Genomic DNA, 20,493 nt, shown 5'->3' with positions numbered 1-20,493 from the left:
GGATATGAGTCAACAGTGTGCCCTTGTTGCGGAGAAGGCCAATGGCATTTTGGGATGTATAAGTAGGGGCATTGCCAGCAGATCGAGGGAAGTGATCGTTCCCCTCTATTCGACATTGGTGAGGCCTCATCTGTAGTACTGCGTCCGGTTTTGGGCCCCACACTACAAGAAAGATGTGGAAAAATTGGAAAGTGTCCAGTAGAAGGCAATAAAAATGATTAGGGGACTGGAACACATGAGTTATGAGGAGAGGCTGAGGGAACTGGGATTGTTTAGTCTGCAGAAGAGAAGACTGAGGGGGGATTTGATAGCTGCTTTCAACTACCTGAAAGGGGGTTCCAAAGAGGATGGCTCTAGACTGTTCCCAGTGGTAGCAGATGACAGAACAAGGAGTAATGGTCTCAAGTTGCAGTGGGGGAGGTTTAGGTTGGATATTAGGAAAAACTTTTTCACTAGGAGGGTGGTGAAGCACTGGAATGCGTTACCTAGGGAGGTGGTGGAATCTTCTTCCTTTGAGGTTTTTAAGGTCAGGCTTGACAAAGCCCTGGCTGGGATGATTCAGTTGGGGTTGGTCCTGCTTTGAGCAGGTGGTTGGACTAGATGACCTTCTGGGGTCCCTTCTAACCCTGATATTCTATGATTCTATGAAAAGAAGAATTGTCTAGGTCGGTGCTCCTCAAGCTATCTGATGTGCGGGACAGGCAATTTTTTTTCCAATGTGTGCGCAGACCGACAGCCGATGGCTCGCGGACCGGCGCCGGTCCGCGGACCATCACTTTGAGTAGCACTGGTCTAGGTTACTCAAGTTACAAACAAATCCATTAGTAGCCACTAGGTGGTGCTCTGATTCCAAATATCAAGTGTGGGAATAAAAATACAAGATAGCAAATAAAATTAAAACCCTATTAATTTTCCTATTAATTTTTATTTTTTTCTGTCTAGTATTATTTACTCCATAAATTTGTAGGCACTAAGCTAACTACAAGAGCGTGAGGGTGGCAAGGGTTATGCACACATTGAATTTTACTTGAATTCTGAAATGTTGGATGGTCAGTTGTCAATACTCTAATCAATATTGAAAGCACTTGTCTCAGTGTTTTCAGTGGGACTTCATCTCCATGGCTGTATTCTCATTGACTTCAGTGGCATCAGGATTTCACCTAGGGGGAGTATTATAAGATACAAGATAAGTAAGGATGTAGAATATGAACCAGAAGTTACATTGCTGTTAGATGTGTTGAACTTAATAGAGGATTTTTCATTATTATTTAAAATGGCAAAGACAATAGATTTGAGAGATACTGTCACACCTTTCTCCTCTAGGGCACCCCCTAAGGGCCAGGACAGGGACTTTGCATTCACCCATCTGTTAGTTTGTGCCTCCAGGTGTTCTGCCACACCAATCCTATGGTAAGAGGCTGAATCCCAGAAAGCCCAACTTTTCCAGAGCTGGCGACAAACAGACAAAGAAATGAACACAAATGAACTTTCCCATAAGCATGGCAGGTCTCTCCTTTTTCAGGAAGGCTTCTGATAAGCTGTGGCCCAAACTTTGAGTCTTAACAACATTGCACAGTACCAAATCAATGTACTGGTTCTTGCAGATAAACAATTTATGAATGCTCATCAGAAATCATCAGAGAGATTGCCTTACATTTCACAAGACTTTTAAACAAATACAAGACCACAATGTTACTACAGAACAGAACAACCTTCTGAAGGGATCACCAGGCTTCACATCATGTAAAAGAAACTGAGATCAGTAGAATGACAAACTTCATGCTACAGCAAGTAGTGCTTTCTTACTTGAAAAAATATAGACATGAGTATCTAAAATTAACAGTTATGAGGATATGTAGTTGTACAGGGATAGGTGAAGTGACTGAGAGAAATTAAATGCCCATCCTACTCAGAATCTTTTCCCATTTGTAGAACAGATGGATTACAAACCAAATTTCTTTGAAGGTTCTTTCCCTCACCCCCCCCCCCATGTTTCAATTTCTGTTACCTTTTGCACTCTTTTTTTTTTTTTTAAGCAGGACTAGAAGTGTCAAAATACCATGAGGGCAGCCCTTATGTATTTCCAGGCTCATCTGAAGCAGGAAGAACAGAAAATTTAAGCAAGACTGGTCTCCAAGCAAATTTAGTAGATTCATGACATTTATATAGGCTGGTTATTTTTAAGATTAGCATTTGAACCAAACCTAACGTCTACCCTTTACAGGTTTATTTATCATGAAGGCCCCAACCCTACTATGAAATTCATGGGGCTGGATCCCCTGATCTTCCCCCCCTCCGACCCAGTTCCTCATATAACACTTCCTATTCTTCCAAAATCAGTGCTCTATCTCCCTTTTCCCCTCAGTATCTTTCTCTTAGCACCAAAAACCCCACATATCTTTTACAATAATAGCCAGGTATATTTTACAATATTTTTTTGTGATAAATGAAGTGTGGGAGGTGGGTTAGTTCCCTTTTATGGACACCCAGCCAGCCAGTTACAATTCCTCTTAGCAGCTGTTCTCTATTTGCTTTACCTGTAAAGGGTTAAAAAGTCCCCAGATAAAGGAAAGGGAGTGGGCACCTGACCAAAAGAGCCAATGGGAAGGCTAGAACTTTTTAAAATTGGGGAAAAAGATGTCCCTTTGTCTGTGTTGTGGTTCTCCGGGAAAGAGGGGAACAGGGAGAAGTTATGCTGTGAGAAGTTTAAGTCAGATATGAAAAACCATCAGCTCATACCAAGAGATTGCTTATTTGGAAAACCAGATATGTAAGTAGATCAGAAATGTCAAGAAAGACACAATGAGGTTTATTTCTTTTATTTTGTAAGGCTTGTGGACTCCTCTGTGCTAACCCCAAAAGCTTTTTGCTTTGCTTGTAACCTTTAAGCTGGACCTCAAGAAGGTTATTCTTGATGTTTAAATTTTGTAAGTTGGTTTTTTAAATCTAGCAAAAGCCTAAGTTCCAGATATATTTTCTTTCTTTTTGTTTTAAATAAAATATACCTTTTTTAAGAACAGGATTGGATTGTTGGTGTCCTAAGAGGTTTGTGCACATGTTGTTAAATTAGCTGGTAGCAACAGCTGATTTCCTTCGTTATTCTTTCTCAGCTCTTCCCCGGAGGGGAGGGAGTGTGTGAAAGGGCTTGAGGATACCTCACAGGAAGGAATTTCCAAGTGTGCCTTTCTGGTTTCAAAGGTTTTTTTGCATTTGGGTAGTGGCAGCATCTATCCATCCACGGTCAGAGAGAAACTGTAATCTTGGGAGTTTAATACAAGCCTGGAGTGGCCTGTGTTAATTTTTAGAATCCTTGCGGGCTCCCACCTTCTCCACTTGAAGTGCCAGAGTGGGGAATCAGCCTTGACAACTTTTTTGTCTGAAGTATTGCCTTGGCCGAGTTACAATTAAGCCCTTATCTCAGAAAATAGTGTAGGTGTGCATGTAACTGGGAACAATTCTATTAGTCTTTATTCTTATTCCCAATTTTCTCTGTTCTCTGCGGTGTCTTCATGAGTCTAGCTGACACTAATCTACGTCATGGCTCTCTGACATCTCTCAATCTCTCTCTGCCTCCCAGTGGGCCAGGCTACACTTGAAGTATCCCTCCCACACCTTTTTAATTTTTTTAAAATTGTTTTACTAAAGGTTGTAAGTTTTGCGTTGTCATAAATATAAAGGGAAGGGTAACCACCTTTCTGTATACAGTGCTATAAAATCCCTCCTGGCCAGAGGCCAAACCCTTTTATCTGTAAAGGGTTAAGAAGCTAAGGTAACCTAGCTGGCACCTGACCCAAATGACCAATGAGAGGACAAGATACTTTCAAATCTGGAGTGGGGGGGGGGGAACGGGAAGGGTTTTTCTGTCTGTGTTAAGTTAGTAAGTAATCTAGCTAGAAATGCATTAGATTTCCTTTTGTATAATGGCTGGTGTCAAGGTTCCTCCCCCACTCTGAACTCTAGGGTACAGATGTGGGGACCTGCATGAAAAACCTCCTAAGCTTATCTTTACCAGCTTAGGTCAAAACTTCCCCAAGGTACAAAATATTACACCCGTTATCCTTGGACTGGCCGCTATCACCACCAAACTAATACTGGTTACTGGGGAAGAGCTGTTTGGACGCGTTCTTCCCCCCAAAATACTTCCCAAAACCTTGCACCCCACTTCCTGGACAAGGTTTGGTAAAAAGCCTCACCAATTTGCCTAGGTGACTACAGACCCAGACCCTTGGATCTTAAGAACAATGAACAATCCTCCCAACACTTGCACCCCCCCTTTCCTGGGAAATGTTGGATAAAAAGCCTCACCAATTTGCATAGGTGACCACAGACCCAAACCCTTGGATCTGAGAACAATGAAAAAGCATTCAGTGTTTTACAAGAAGACTTTTAATAAAAAATAGAAGTAAATAGATATAAAGAAATCCCCCCTGTAAAATCAGGATGGTAGATATCTTACAGGGTAATTAGATTCAAAAACATAGAGAACCCCTCTAGGCAAAACCTTAAGTTACAAAAAAGATACACAGACAGAAATAGTTATTCTATTCAGCACAATTCTTTTCTCAGCCATTTAAAGAAATCATAATCTAACACATACCTAGCTAGATTACTTACTAAAAGTTCTAAGACTCCATTCCTGTTCTGTCCCTGGCCAAGACGACTACAGACAGACACAGACCCTTTGTTTCTCTCCCTCCTCCCAGCTTTTGAAAGTATCTTGTCTCCTCATTGGTCATTTTGGTCAGGTGCCAGCGAGGTTACCTTTAGCTTCTTAACCCTTTACAGGTGAGAGGAGCTTTCCCCTGGCCAGGAGGGATTTCAAAGGGGTTTACCCTTCCCTTTGTATTTATGACAGCTGGTAAAATAAGCTGTGCTGGATGCAATGTATATTCCTGTTTTTATGTCTTTTTGTAACTTAAGGTTTTGCCTAGAGGGATTCTCTATGTTTTGAATCTGATTACCCTGTAAGGTATTTACCATCCTGATTTTACAGAGGTGATTCTTTTACCTTTTCTTTAATTCAAATTCTTTTAAAAACCTGATTGATTTTTCATTGTTCTTAAGATCCAAGGGTTTGGGTCTGTGTTCACCTGCACAAATTGGTGAGGATTCTTATCAAGCCTTCCCCAGGAAAGGGGGAGTAGGGATTGGGGGGGGATATTTTGGGGGGAAGACGTCTCCAAGTGGGCTCTTTCCCTGTTCTTTGATTCAAACACTTGGGTTCAAGGACAAGGCAAAGTTAGTACCTTGGGGAAGTTTTAACCTAAGCTGGTAAGAATAAGCTTAGGGGGTCTTTCATGCAGGTCCCCACATCTGTACCCTAGAGTTCAGAGTGGGGAAGGAACCTTGACATGTGTCTAGGTCTTTCTGAAGCTGAAATGATTGCTGCAACTTTATCCTCTCCAACCTTCCTGCTTCTCTCCAGTCTTGGAAAGAGGCCTCCAGCCACGTGTTTTTAAAGCCTGAAAGAACTTATTTATCCTATACATCAAACAGTCAAGTGAAGCTCCTTTACAAAATTGACCACTGTACACAGTTCAGATTTCCCCTTCCATCTTGAATGTATAAAATGGATGGGTGAATCAGTCCTGAAAAAAATAGGAAATAACCCAAGAATCCACCCAATTGGATCTGAAAAAAATTGGAAGTGGCCCAAGTCTCTACCCAAGTAGACCTCAATATTTTATCTTTACATTCAGATGAGTGCAAGTTAGGATACTCTGTCCCTGTTTCTTTTATATACTTTTAAACAAACTCTATTCTTGTGGCTCATTTTAGGTGATCCCTCTATAACCATACATGCCACGAAACACCCCTTCCAATCTGCTCTGGTATCATACACACACTCAATGACATTTAATGGCTCAGCTCTGAGTGGGATTAGGTTTACTCTAATATAATACCTTGCTTAAAATTAATCTTATTCTCTTATGTTCATGTTAAGGACCACATCCTGGTTCCAGCAACTCAGAGGGCAAAGGAATTGTGTGAAAAGAGGATTGAAAAGACAAGGCAGATTGCTGTAGACATAGCAGCCATGTTCTTAACTCTCCTCAGCTTGTCCCTGAAATATCCCTCTGGATTACCATTGACAAAGACCCGCCGGAGCTCCATGATGGCAAGGCTTTGCGGTCCCCGTGCGTAGTGTGCATCCTGTGCCATCCATGCAGTGGAACCATACCTGTTATACTGAATCTCTGTAGGCTTTGCATGCCTGCAGGGGCAGCCATTTACTCCTTAAGTAAGTTTGGTGTACTTAAATATGAACCTATATAAGGCTTTTGAAAACCTGTTAATACACTAATAACAAACCTCATAGGAAGCTATTTTTAGCCCTAATTATTTTTTCTCATAGGCCTGTCGGCTTGATGACTATAGCATTTTCTTTTGCACTTGTTGAAGGTTTTGACTCATTCCATTAAAGAAAAACACTCTCTTTTTTGATGTGTGGAACAACTCCATATAATTTCTTGTTTGGTTCAAGCAAATCTTAATTTATGCCTTTCTAAGAGAGGCTACAGAGTAGCAGCCAATGAAGTGAGCTGTAGCTCATGAAAACTTATGCTCTAATAAATTTGTTAGGTGCCACAAGTACTCCTTTTCTTTCTAAGAGAGACACTCTAATGCATCTGATGAATTTTCAGCTGCGAAAGCTGTTTTCCAAATTATTGCAATAGTTGGTAAGAATACAGGAAGTTCTCTTAATGGAATCAAAGAGAAGTTTTCTGCAGGATTACTTTGGAATATGTGTTGCTAAAATAAAGAGGTAGAGCCTCATCTGGTGCAAATTGTGGTTGCTAATTGTGACTAATTACACCAGTTGAGCATCTGCCCCAAAATACACACAGAAAGTAAGTAAATTTCACCTCATGGCAATGTTAAGGTACTTGGAGATATCACTGTAAGTTAAAATTAGGGCTGTCAAGCGATTAAAAAAATTAATAGTGATTCATCGCACTGTTAAAGAATAATAGAATACCATTTATTTAAATATTTGTAGATGTTTGCTACATTTCCAAATATACTGATTTTAATTACAACACAGAATACAAAGTGTATAGTGCTCACTTTATATTTATTTTTATTACAAATATTTGCACTATAAAAAACAAAAGAAATAGTATTTTTCAATTCACCTCATACACATACTGTAGTACAATCTCTTTATCATGAAAGTTGAATTTACAAATGTAGAATTATGTACCAAAAATAACTGCATTCAAAAATAAAACAATTTAAAACTTTAGAACCTACCAGTCCCCACTCAGTCCTACTTCTTGTTCAGCCAGTCATTCAGACAAACATGTTTGTTTACATTTTCAGGAGATAATGCTGCCTGCTTTTTGTTCACAATGTCACCTGAAAGTGAGAACAGGCATTCACATGGCACTGTTGTAGCAGATGCGCTAAAGATTCATATGTCCCTTCATGCTTCATCCACCATTCCAGAGGACATGCATTTACGCTGACTACCTGTCCTTCTTGATAACAATCCAAAGTAATGTAGACAGACACATGCTCATTTTCATAATCGGAGTCAGATGCCACCAGCAGGAGGTTGATTTTTTTTTTTGTGTGTGGTTTGGGTTCTATAGTTTCTGCATTGGAGTTTTGCTCCTTCTGAAAGCATGCTCCACACCTCATTCCTCTCAGATTTGGGAAGGCACTTCAGATTCTTAAACCTTGGGTCAAGTGCTGTAGCTATCTTTAGAAATCTCATACTGGTACCTTCTTTGGGTTTTATCAAATCTTCAATGGAAGTGTTCTTAAAATGAACATATGCTGAGTCATCATCCGAGACTACTACAACATGAAATATATGGCAAAATGCGGGTAAAACAGAGTCAGAGACGTACAATTCTCCCCCAGGTAGTTCAGTCACAAATTGAATTAACACATTAATTTTTTTTAACAAGGATGGAAGCAAGTCCTCTGGAATCGTGGCCAAAGCATGAAGGGGCATGCAAATGTTTAGCATATCTGGCACATAAATACCTTGCAATGCTGGCTACAAAAGTCCCATGTGAATGCCTATTCTCACTTTCTGGTGACATTGTAAATAAGAAGTGGGCAGCATTATCTCCCATAAATGCAAACAAACTTGTTTGTCTTAGCAATTGGCTGAACAAGAAGTAGGACTGAGAGGACTTGTAGATGCTAAAATTTTGCATTTTTTTGTTTTTGAGTGCAGTTATGTAACAAAAAAAATCTACATTTGTAAGTTGCATTTTCACGATAAAGAAATTGCTCTAGAGTACTTGTATGAGGTGAACTGAAAAATACTATTTATTTTGTCTATCATTTTTACAGTGCAAATATTTGTAATAAAGAATAATAAAATAAAGTGAGCAGTGTATACTTTGTATTCTGTGTTGCAATTGAACTCAATATATTTGAAAATGTAGAAAAACATCCAGAAATATTTAATAAATTTAAACTGGTATTCTATTGTTTCACAATGTGATCAAAACTGTGATTCGTCACAATTATTTTTTAATCACAATTAATTTTGAGTTAATCACAGTTAATTCACATGATTAATCAACAGCCCTACTTAAAATGTAAGACATCTAATCCCTATTTGTGGCCATGAGATTAGACCCATCTGTAAAATTATCAAATGTCAGAAAAGTCAGCAAAAACAAAACACAATACCCAAACTGGGAAGCACTGGACTGGGGACCCAAGAGTCCTGGGCTAAATACCTGGCTCTGCCATAGACTTACTGTGTTACCTTGGGTAAGTATCTTAATCTTTGTGCTTCAGTTCCTTCACAATGAGGTTCAAACTCTTCTTTCTCCCATCCTTTTCTTGTCTTCCTCATTTCACTATATATTTGTACAGCAGCGAGCACAATGTGTCCCAGATCTCTGTTGGGGCTTCTAGAAATTAGTGTAATACAAATAATAATAGGTTAGCATTATATTTAAATTTTCATAAAAGTTAAGGGCATACTTTTTTAGGCTTAAACTGGAATTTCACATTTTTTAAAACTATGTCAAATTCAGGACATTTCCTTAGCACTTGAAATATCATGCTTGCAAAGTGCATGTGATAGGGTGGACTAGGCCAAGAGGCCCCTTGCTGGATGCCTCAGGGTTCTACCACACTAATCTCAGGTAAAGAGCAGTGGAGAGGTCCTCCAAGCAGGCTAGAGTGGCTGCAGGGGAATCATAGAATCATAGAAGATTCGGGTTGGAAGAGACCTCAGGAGGTCATCTAGTCCAACCCCTTCTCAAAGCAGGACTAACCCCAACTAAATCATCCCAGCCAGGGCTTTGTCAAGCCTGACCTTAAAAACCTCTAAGGATGGAGATTCCACCACCTCCCTAGGTAACACATTCCAGCACTTCACCACCCTCGTAGTGAAACAGTTTTTCCTAATATCCAACCTACACCTCCCCCACTGCAACTTGAGACCATTTCTCCTTGTTCTGTCATCTGCCACCACTGAGAACAGCTGAGCTCCATCCTCTTGGATCCCCCCCCATCAGGCAATTGAAGGCTGCTATCAAATGCCCCCTCACTCTTCTCTTCTGCACACTAAATAAGTCCAGTTCCCTTAGCCTTTCCTCATAAGTCATGTGCCACAGCCCCCTGATCATTTCCGTTGCCCTACGCTGGACTCTCTCCAATTTCTCCACATCCTTTCTGTAGCAGGGGCCCCAAAACTGGACACAGTACTCCAGATGTGGCCTCACCAGTGCCGAATAGAGGGGAATAATCACTTTCCTCGATCTGCTGGCAATACTCCTATTAATGCAGCCCAATATGCCGTTAGCTTTCTTGGCAACAAGACTGTTGACTCATATCCAGCTTCTTGTTGACTGTAATCCCCAGGTCCTTTTCTGCAGAACTTCTCCTTAGCCAGTCAGTCCCCAGTCTGTAGCAGTGCATGGGATTCTTCCGTCCTACGTGCAGGACTCTGAACTTGTCCTTGTTGAACCTCATCAGATTTCTTTTGGCCCACTCTTCCAATTTGTCTAGGTCACTCTGAACCCTATCCCTACCCTCCAGCGTATCTACCTCTCCCCCCAGCTTACTGTCATCCATGAAATTGCTGAGGCTGCAATCCATCCCATCATTCAGATTATTAATGAAGATGTTAAACAAAACTGGCCCGAGGACTGACCCCTAGGGCACTCCGCTTGATACCGGCTGCCAACTAGACATCGAGCCATTGATCACTACCCATTGAGCCTGACAATCTAGCCAGCTTTCTATCCACCTTATAGTCCATTCATCCAATCCATACTTTTTGAACTTGCTGGCCAGAATACTATGGGAGACCGTGTCAAAAGCTTTACTAAAGTCAAGGTATATCATGTCCACAGCTTTCCCCATATCTACAGAGCCAGTTATCTCATCATTGAAGGCAATCAGGTTGGTCAGGCATTACTTGCCCTTGGTAAATCCATGTTGACTGTTCCTGATCACCTTCCTCTCCTTCAGGTGCTTCAAAATGGATTCCTTGAGGACTTGCTCCATGATTTTTCCAGGGTCTGAGTTGAGGCTGACCAGTCTGTAGTTCCCCTCATTCTTCCTCTTCCCTTTTTAAAAGATGGACACTATATTTGCCTTTTTCCAATCAGGGACCTCCCCCAATCACCATGAGTTTTCAAAGATAATGGCCAATGTGATATTTATCTAATCAGTCATTATAACAGTATAATGCTTACGAGTAAGAGTTCCCTAGTCCCATTTTTGAATAGATATAACTCACATGAGATTCCAGAGAAGAAGACCGTCTTTTCTAAACAGGGGTCAAATAGTGGGTTAGTTTTTCATGGAGATTTCAATAATTTTGAATAGAATTTCACTGGACCATGTTCATAGTCTAATTTATATTATTTGATTTTTCAAGAATATTTAAGTGAGCAATGTTTTGTTCACATACCTGCTCTCAGAAAGCTCACCGGTAGCTGATGTCAGGTTTATGATTAAACAAAACTGGTAAATTAGAGCCTGATCCAAAGCCTGCTGAAGTGAATGACTAGACTCCATTGACTTCAATCGTCTTTGGATCAGGCCCATAGTATGTGATAGTACAGAACTCCCTGGGAGCAGCAGTGTCATCCTCTTCTGTGGGTATGTCTACATTGAACACTAAACCTGGGCTCTGACTCAGGTATGAGCCCAAGCTCCTCTTCCATCCAATTCCATGTACAAAACAGCTTGTCTCAGGTCAGCAAGCATTCAGGACCCAGGTCTTAGCACCCTGTTAGGGGGCTGGGTCAGACCACAAATCGTACTGGGACTCTGGCCCAAGCCCTGTCATTTTGCATTGTGGAAGCAGCTCATGCTGTAGACCTGAGTCAGAAGGTCTGAGTAGTGCAGAATGGACACGTTAGCACTGCTGTGAGCCCCAGGTCCAGCAATTGTAAACCTAGGTCTACAATGCATTGTGGATACTTAAACATGGGCTTGGGAACACTAGGTATGTCTACATTGCACTTAAACCCCCACGGCTGGCCTGTGCCAGCTGACTCGGACTTGCAGAGCTCTGGCTTAAGGGCTGTTTAAATGTGGTGTCAACATTCAGCCCAGAAGGTCCAGCCTGAGCCCAAGCATCTACACCACAATTAAATAGCCCCTTCGCCCACGAGCCTGAATTAGGGACACCGGACAGCCATGGGTGTGTAATTGCAGTGTGGACATACCACTGAGTCCACAAGCCCAGGTCCCACAGACCCAGGCTTAGTGTACAGTGTAGACATACCCTTTGTTTCACTGCCCCTGCTCCTCTGAAAGCTGATTTCTCTTAGCTGTGTTGCTGTGCTCTCTTGAGCACAAGTGCCACTGTCTACCAGCATCCCCTTGACACAAGGCTACAGGGAATAGGTGGAACAATCATAATTCCTCTCTCTACCCTGGCTAGATGTGGAGGGGGATGCATATTGCATCAGACTAAATGGTGACCAACGAGGTGTAGCGGGAGCTCACTGAAAGAACAATGCCAAAGAACTGAAAAGAACAATGCCACCTGATAGCCTTATTGGGACAATTCAGCATCACCCTCTGTTCTACATGGGGCTGTTATTAACTGCCACAGTCTGGCCCAAAGTGGTTTTGAACAATTCAGATAGTAAATGGATAGAAAAATGAGTTAAATTCATCATATGAACTGGTTGTTACAAATAGGTCAAGCTCTGCTAAGAAGACTGATGAGAAGTACCAGGTGTTCCCCTTATTGGCCCCAGCACAACTAAATAAGAAATAGAACTGTAAAAGACAGTGATTGCTTGTGACATAATAAAGTACTAAAAAAAGGATTGGGAAAACAAACAAACAAACAAAACTAAAACAAAACATGGTCTATTAGCACTTAGGAAGCTGTTGCAAATAACAATCTATGCCAGAGCTCTGTTCTGAAATGCCATGTGAGAGAACAGAGCTGTTTTCCAGCAAAAGAGAGAAAATGTGTACAGTTCTCCTGAAGGCTATATACACTTTTATTAATTGATTATTTGCGTGTCTGTGAGAATTCTTTTGGCCCAGTTCACTAGAACATTAGACATACACGCAGTAGAGAATAATTGCTTTGTCCCGCGTTTTATACACAGCCTGCATTACACCACTAAAGGTATGTCTACACTGCAATAAAAAACCCACAGCACCAAGTTTCAGAGCCCAGATCAGCTGATTTGAACTCATGGGACTTGGGATATAAAACTGCAGTGTAGACATTTAGGTTTGGGCTGGAGACTGGGATCTGAGACCCACCCCTCCTTGCAGAGTCTCAGAGCCCAGGCTGAAGCCAGAACTGAGAATCTACACTGCAATTTTATAGCCTTGCAGACTGTGCCCAGCAGGCCCTTGTCAGCTGACCCCAGCCAGCCAAGGCTGTACGGTAGGTCTTTTACTGCAATGAAGATGTACCCTAAGGGCCAAAATCACAGGAGTAAAGGGAACAAGAATTAACCATATATATTCTGTATTCTCCAGCTTCTGTATTCTTACTGTAAAAGAGCAATTCTCAAAGCATGGGGCATGATGACCATGGTAAAGGTATGAACTCGGGGTAAAATCCTGGCTCAATTTTTTTTGCTAGTATTGAATTAAGCATGTGTTGCTATTTCCATTATAAGATCTAATCAGACCAATTTATTTCCTTATAAAATACTTCTTTATATCAAATATTGCATGTCATAAAAGATCCAGGCTCAGGGCTTGCTCTTAAATGTTATTGGAGTTGCAGATTTGTATCGGTGTAACAGAGAGTAGAATCTGGCCCATAAACTAGCAACAAAGAGGGATTTTGTTCTTTGTTTAATAAGAGCTAGGAACTTTTCCAAGACACAAGGGGCAGGTTGGGTTGGGAGACCAACCAAAGTATGCTCACCAGATGGGAAAGGTTTCCATGTGGATAAATTCTGAAAAAGTTCTAAATCTATATAAACCAGAAGATTAAAAGTAGAATTTTTCATTTCCTTATACTTTATATGTAAAATAATAATAATAATAATAAAGAGAGAGAGAGAACTTGAACTCATAACAAGCGGAAAATGGCTCAGTTATAGGCCATGATTCACAACGGGAACTTAGTTATTAGCAATTCTACTTTCAGGTGTTTTAAACCAAGAAATATTTTTTTTACAGGTGACCCCCAAAGCATATTCCTGTCATGGTCCTCTGTCATTCCAGAAAGCACTGCCTTGAAAGGGGTGATTCCAGAAATAAGGGCAAGAGGGGTGATTATGCAGAGGAAAACCAAGAGAAAAAAAGGAAGTAAAAAAAAGTGTGGAAGAGTTTAAACTGATGTAACATGCACAGCAATGAGGCTGGGAGAAGATGTAAGTTACACCAACTTCAGTCCCAAACCCTGATTTCAATGGGGCTGTTTAACATTAAACATGCACTAAGTGTGTGCCAGGTCATGGATTTAGGACCAGATTTTTTATGCATCTGAAATCAATTGAAATCAATGGGAGTTAGGTACCTAGATGCTTTTGAAAAAAACCACACCAGTTGCCCATCCACATCTTTAGACACCTAAGTATCTTTAAACTCTGGCCCCTACCTAGACTCTCTAAGATTCTCCTCTGAACTTGACCCAGGACTTATCTTCTCCAAAATGGTGTTTTCCTTTGGGGTTAATGTTCTGTGACATTATACAGTACTGCAAGTAAAACACCTCAGACAGAAACTGTCATCCAAATAAAGATGAGCTGGATCCAAAGCACACAGCAGTTAATAGGAAGAGTCCCATTGACTCCAACAGGCTTTGGATTGAACTCAGAGTAAGGAGCAGGAAACGGAAGAAATATTCCATTGATGGGACCCATCACTGGCAACGTGGCTCAGTTGTCTTTTTGTATTGCAACAATAAATAGGGTGAACTTTTCATTGCTATGGTTACAAGGGAAATAACTAAGGGCCAGATTCTGATAACTTTATTCATACTGAGTAGCACCTTATTCCACCAGTAGCTCCATTATGGTGGGACTTCTCATGGTGTAAGGTACTGTTTGTAGTAAGTATGTGTATCAGAGTCCTAAAATAAAGTAGAAGAAAGATAGGGAAGGGAGAGCTACATCCGAACTGTCTTTTTTGAGAATTCTGACTATATTATGACATCTGTGGGATTTTAATACAACTTTAGCTTTACGATCCTGGTAAGGAATCTTTCAGAATTTTGAAAAATATTATACAATTCTGTGAACATTCAAAAAAGCATTGCCAGAACGATTTGACTGGAAGCCAATTAGTTGTAAACAAACTCAACCCTTTAGTTCATTGAGGAAGATAATGGATTAGGTCTTCAGGAGGTGTAAACTGGGGTATCTCTAGTGAGTTAAACAGAATTGTGCTGATTTATACTTGCTCAGGATTTGGTCCAATATAGCTGAGTAGAAGGAAGCATGTGATGCAAGGAAATTTAGTTTTTCTAAGCAAAGTTGGAGGGATGTGCAGTTATACTGTAGGCAAAAACTAAGGAAAATATCAGGGGGAAAGACATTTTTTCCATCAATTTAGCTTTACTTGCAAAATATTTCACATAGCCCTGGAGCAAGGATGATAACATTTTTAGCAGAGTAGAAAGTTTAAATATAGTTGTTATGGATTAAAATCTGTCCTCTTAATATAATTTTTAGCAGAGTCTACCTTAAAATTAGAACAGAGTTGTCTTCTAAACCATGTGTTTGTCCTAAAGCTATAATATGGCATTAATTTAATCCCCCAATAAAAATATTTAGAAAGTTTTGCAAGTATAACAAGTCAGGAAGAAGTTAACTCTTATTTACAGTTTAGCTAAATATACTAATTATAATGCAACTGATATTCAGAAGAAGGGATCTTTGTTTACAAAAGACATGCCACATTTTGGCAAGAGATATTACCCAGGAGGCTATGTTCTTTGGAATGTGACTAAATGTCAAAAGAAAGAGCTATTCACTGTGGAAAAACCAATGCACAAATTATTTTTGACACATTGGTTTGATTAAAAAAGGGTCTCTCTCTTTAACCAGAGGGTCTGGAACTCAGAGTCTTTAGAAGAGGAGGAATATGTAGGTTTGGGGGTTTTGTTGCATTTTTAATGTATATAATTCTATTTCCCTCTTCTACTGCTTTCCCCCCAGCTCAGACTCAGGAATTTCAGATTTTTGGGATGTTCAAGCAAGCATTTTATCTCCTTTGGGGAATATATTTTGAATTCTACTTCAAATCCTCCTAAAAAAAATCTTTAAAGGAAGATATATGCTGGGGTGAACTTTGTCAGCTGCTCACAAAGGTGAAGACTCCATGGGTAAACAAAAACGTCCTGATTCCAGAAGAAAATAACAGTGCGGGGAGGGGGGGGGGGCAGGCTAAGGCAAGACCACATGCTGGCTCTTAGACACAGTTTTTTTTATGAAAAAAACCAAGAAACTCCCTCTTTGAAAGCCAACCAGACATTCACTAGAGAGATGAACTGATTTTTTTTTTTAAGAGGCTATTCAGTTCCATGGAGGACAGAAAACTGGCTCAGCTCTCAAAAGCCAAAGCAAATTGACACCAAGAATCTTTGCAGGACTGGTAAACAAAGCAATTTGCCTTGCTGGATATGCATGGGTATAGAGTAGCACATATTTTGACAATTGAAAACTGTATCATCATTAGTAATGCGGGAGGGGGTTTGTGCACATTGTTCTCCTGGGGCTCTTCAAATTGAATTATTGGCATGTTTATTGTCTTCCCAGTGGATATGGTATTTCAAAATAATGACCAATGGCCAAATGAAGAGATTAATGCTGAGAAATCAATAGTAACAGTAGACTTGATTTATTAAAAGGAGGTAAGGGGAAATTTGCACCTTACCTCACCTCTTCTATGATTCTGATTTGCTCAGTACTGAAATAAATGATAGAGATAGAGAGAAGGGAGGTCACACATATATAATGTTGGGAAGTGTACTATGGGAAATATACATTTAAATGTTACACAGGATCTGATATCCTGGTTTTGTTAGCCGGTTTTGTTCAATATCTTCATAAATGATCTGGAGGATGGTGTGGATTGCACTCTCAGCAAATTTGCGGATGATACTAAACTGGGAGGAGTGGTAGATACGCTGGAGGGGAGGGATAGGATACAGAAGGACCTAGACCAATTGGAAGATTGGGCCAAAAGGAATCTGATGAGGTTCAGTAAGGATAAGTGCAGGGTCCTGCACTTAGGATGGAAGAATCCAATGCACCGCTACAGACTAGGGACCGAATGGCTAGGCAGCAGTTCTGCGGAAAAGGACCTAGGGGTGACAGTGGACGAGAAGCTGGATATGAGTCAGCAGTGTGCCCTTGTTGCCAAGAAGGCCAATGGCATTTTGGGATGTATAAGTAGGGGCATAGCGAGCAGATCGAGGGACGTGATCGTTCCCCTCTATTCGACATTGGTGAGGCCTCATCTGGAGTACTGTGTCCAGTTTTGGGCTCCACACTACAAGAAGGATGTGGATAAATTGGAGAGAGTCCAGCGAAGGGCAACAAAAATGATTAGGGGTCTGGAACACATGACTTATGAGGAGAGGCTGAGGGAGCTGGGATTGTTTAGCCTGCAGAAGAGAAGAATGAGGGGGGATTTGATAGCTGCTTTCAACTACCTGAAAGGGGGTTCCAAAGAGAATGGCTCTAGACTGTTCTCAATGGTAGCAGATGACAGAACGAGGAGTAATGGTCTCAAGTTGCAGTGGGGGAGGTTTAGATTGGATATTAGGAAAAACTTTTTCACTAAGAGGGTGGTGAAACACTGGAATGCGTTACCTAGGGAGGTGGTAGAATCTCCTTCCTTAGAGGTTTTTAAGGTCAGGCTTGACAAAGCCCTGGCTGGGATGATTTAACTGGGAATTGGTCCTGCTTCGAACAGGGGGTTGGACTAGGTGACCTTCAGGGGTCCCTTCCAACCCTGATATTCTATGATTCTATGATCTCATAAGTGGCAATATATGTTACCTGAATCATAAAGCAATTGAATATAGCCTTCATGTAAAAAGACTCTCAGTAGCTACTAAGTAGCAGCAACAGGAGATGTGAGGCCCTGAAATAAGCCCTAGCAACCTCAGTTGTCATCAGTGCAGGTTGCATTGAGGAAAGTAGCCTCAAGGTTTTACAATTGTTCACCTTCTTCAACTTCTGTGGTAATTCATCTAACATTGGGCTATCAGAACAAGGCAGATACAAATTTTGAACTACAAGTGAACATACTCCATTTGTCCAATTTTCTACAAAATCATGCCTTTTCATTGCTGGAAAGATGCATTTTTGGCAGTAGCTATATAAACCAAAATGTGGTATGTACAGTTAAAAGAACACTGTATAACCACTACCTGAAAGATGTTAGCAGAAAAACTCTTTTCATGTCATTTCTTTTATTTTAAAATAAATTACAGGTACTAGAGCATGGATAAATAACTATTTCCCCATGTCTGCCACAATTCTATTCATGTAGGTAGACAAGATTATTCCATTGTCGAACCACACTGACCTGAGTAGATTGCTAATACAATCGTTTCTGGGCCACATCTCTGAGCATGCCTAGGTCAATCATTTTTAAAGGTGAACAAATTATTTTCATTGAAGCAGCAAGAGCAGGACAAAGCTAGGGCCATGTGGATGTCTCTTATAAAAGGGTTAATACAATATGCGGACAGGAAGGAGTATTCTATTCCTCTGCCCTTAAACAAGAAGGTTAACTGCTTAAGGGCAATTCTACAAAAGAAATATACCTGTTTGATCCAGTTGCCCAGCAACACATGGTTTCTTCCTTCTACTAAATATATTTAGTTCTTTCATTCATTTTTTTTTCATGTTACCATGGCATTGTGTGTAAATGTCATCTTTTTCAAACTGCTCACAAAATATACAGTATATCCACAAAGAAAGTTTGGATCCTTGTTTTAAAAATTAAACACCAACACTTTTTATAAGGTATCTGTTTACCTTTGGAAAATAAACTTAATTTAAAAAAAAAATCACAAAAAAACAAACAAAAACAAAATCAAAAACTTTGCTTGATATAGTTATCCAGACAACCTTGTCCTAATAACAGTCTGTGTGATGGGGAACAGCCAACAAAATTGAACTTCATGCTTGTGAGGCTTATTTGCCAAGAATAGTAAGAAACTGGATCATTTCATACAGAGATGGGGAAATACAGCAATTCAAAGTCAACCAGAATTCAGACTTTTAACCTGCTGTTCCAGGAGTCCTGATTTTCTAAAGTGCTAGGAAGAAAAAAGAAAATATGACTGAATAAAGAGCAATTGGAAGGACAGAAGTAAGACACAGCTGTACCTAACAAGGTGAACAGAGGAGATAAAAGTCTGCTTCTTATGTTCAGACTCATTAGTTGAAGGCAAAACTCATACACACACCCTTGTGCATAGGGCCAGCTCTAGGCTTGATTAACCATTTAAATGTCACTTAATTATTTTCAAGGCTTAACTGGGATATAAATGACTCATAGGCCATTTGTTGGCTCTCTGTACAGGGGTGAATTTCACCCTGGGCCCTTAGTAGGCAGTTTGACAACTAGCAAATAACCAATAACGAATAAAAGCTGGCCCACTCTGTTTTGGATTTCTCTAAGTTTTATAGTTGTGACACACTAATATGGCAGATACTTTCCCTTCTCAATCATCATTTATGGCAGTATTGATCCTGTCTCTATACAACATTGTTTTCAGAAGTACTACCCCCAACTGGCACTTGAGAAATAATACTGTAGATTAGGTAACACTGGAACGGATTCACTGTTTCAAAACTCCTAGAAGAATCAGCCTCTCGAGGCAAGCTGGGAATGATGTTGCACTGCAGTAGAGCTATGATACAAAGAGGAACCAGCAAGGAGTCTACTTCCATTTCAGGCCATCTTTAGTGCTGAGAAGAAAAATGGAAACATAAGGACCATAGATTTTTGGTTTTAGTTCTGCATAAATAGTTACGTCGTGAACCTTTAAATCCACACCTTCAAGTATGAATATTACATAGGCCTAATCCTGCTCCCATTGAAGCCAATTGAAATTTTGGAATTGACTTCAGTGAGAGCATATGGGAAAGTTCACACAGTGGTTGTGATTCAAGCTATTTACCTTGTTTAGAATCTGACAGAGAAAGGAATCATATTAGCTGTTTTCATTGGAATCCACTTGTATATCCCCCCCTGGTTGTTGCAAAGCACTGCACTGTGCCATATGAGAATGTGTTATTTTACATCATCTCATTATACATCATGTATCACTGCTGTTAACTTCTAACTCATTCAGACATGCAGGGATCACAAATGAAGACATCAGATGTGATTATTCAGTGGTGTCAATTCCGCCAAGACTGGGTAATACATTTCAAAATGCAGGCCGGTTGTATTTGCAGATAAGGTGTCTAACCATGTTCCCTTTTACAGTTTCCCAAGGTGAAGCACTTTAATTTTGATTTTATTTTTAATCCAGTAAAGAAAAGGATCTTCATTTGCTTTCTTAAAAAAACAAAACATTAACTGTGCCTAACACAACAGAATACTGGGTGAATGCTAAAACAGATCAGATCAGATCAGACTGATATAAAAACAATACATTCATATAGCACCTTAGTGAAGTCTCTTCATTCGAGAATATACAGTACAAGGAATAAACGATGATATGCTGTAGCCAGCCAACTACTTTCACTTGGGTTTGTAGAGTAAACTGCAGCAAATTAAGGCTAGATTATTCCTCCTTACTCATATTAAGTAGTAGTTTGCTCCTCAACTGGTCCCAGTCAAAGGGATTACCCACTATGAATAACGATGGAAAAAACTGACTCTTAGTAAAGAAAAAAAAAAGCCCATGGGCATTACATTTTAAGAAGTCTATTTTCCCTTTGATGGACATATGCAACGCCAAGTAATGCCAGTGGAATGATACATATATACCCAGTGAAGAATAGATCCATTAGTATGCAGGCTAAGTATCATATTTAAAAAATGGTTCTACATTTCCATTTCACTACAAGGGAACTGGATATTTGATCCACGAATGAA

Source organism: Lepidochelys olivacea (genome assembly GCF_965140295.1).
Source record: "Lepidochelys olivacea isolate rLepOli2 genome assembly, chromosome: 1".
NCBI classification, from domain to species: domain Eukaryota; kingdom Metazoa; phylum Chordata; order Testudines; family Cheloniidae; genus Lepidochelys; species Lepidochelys olivacea.
Note: the sequence above shows the minus strand (reverse complement) of the source record.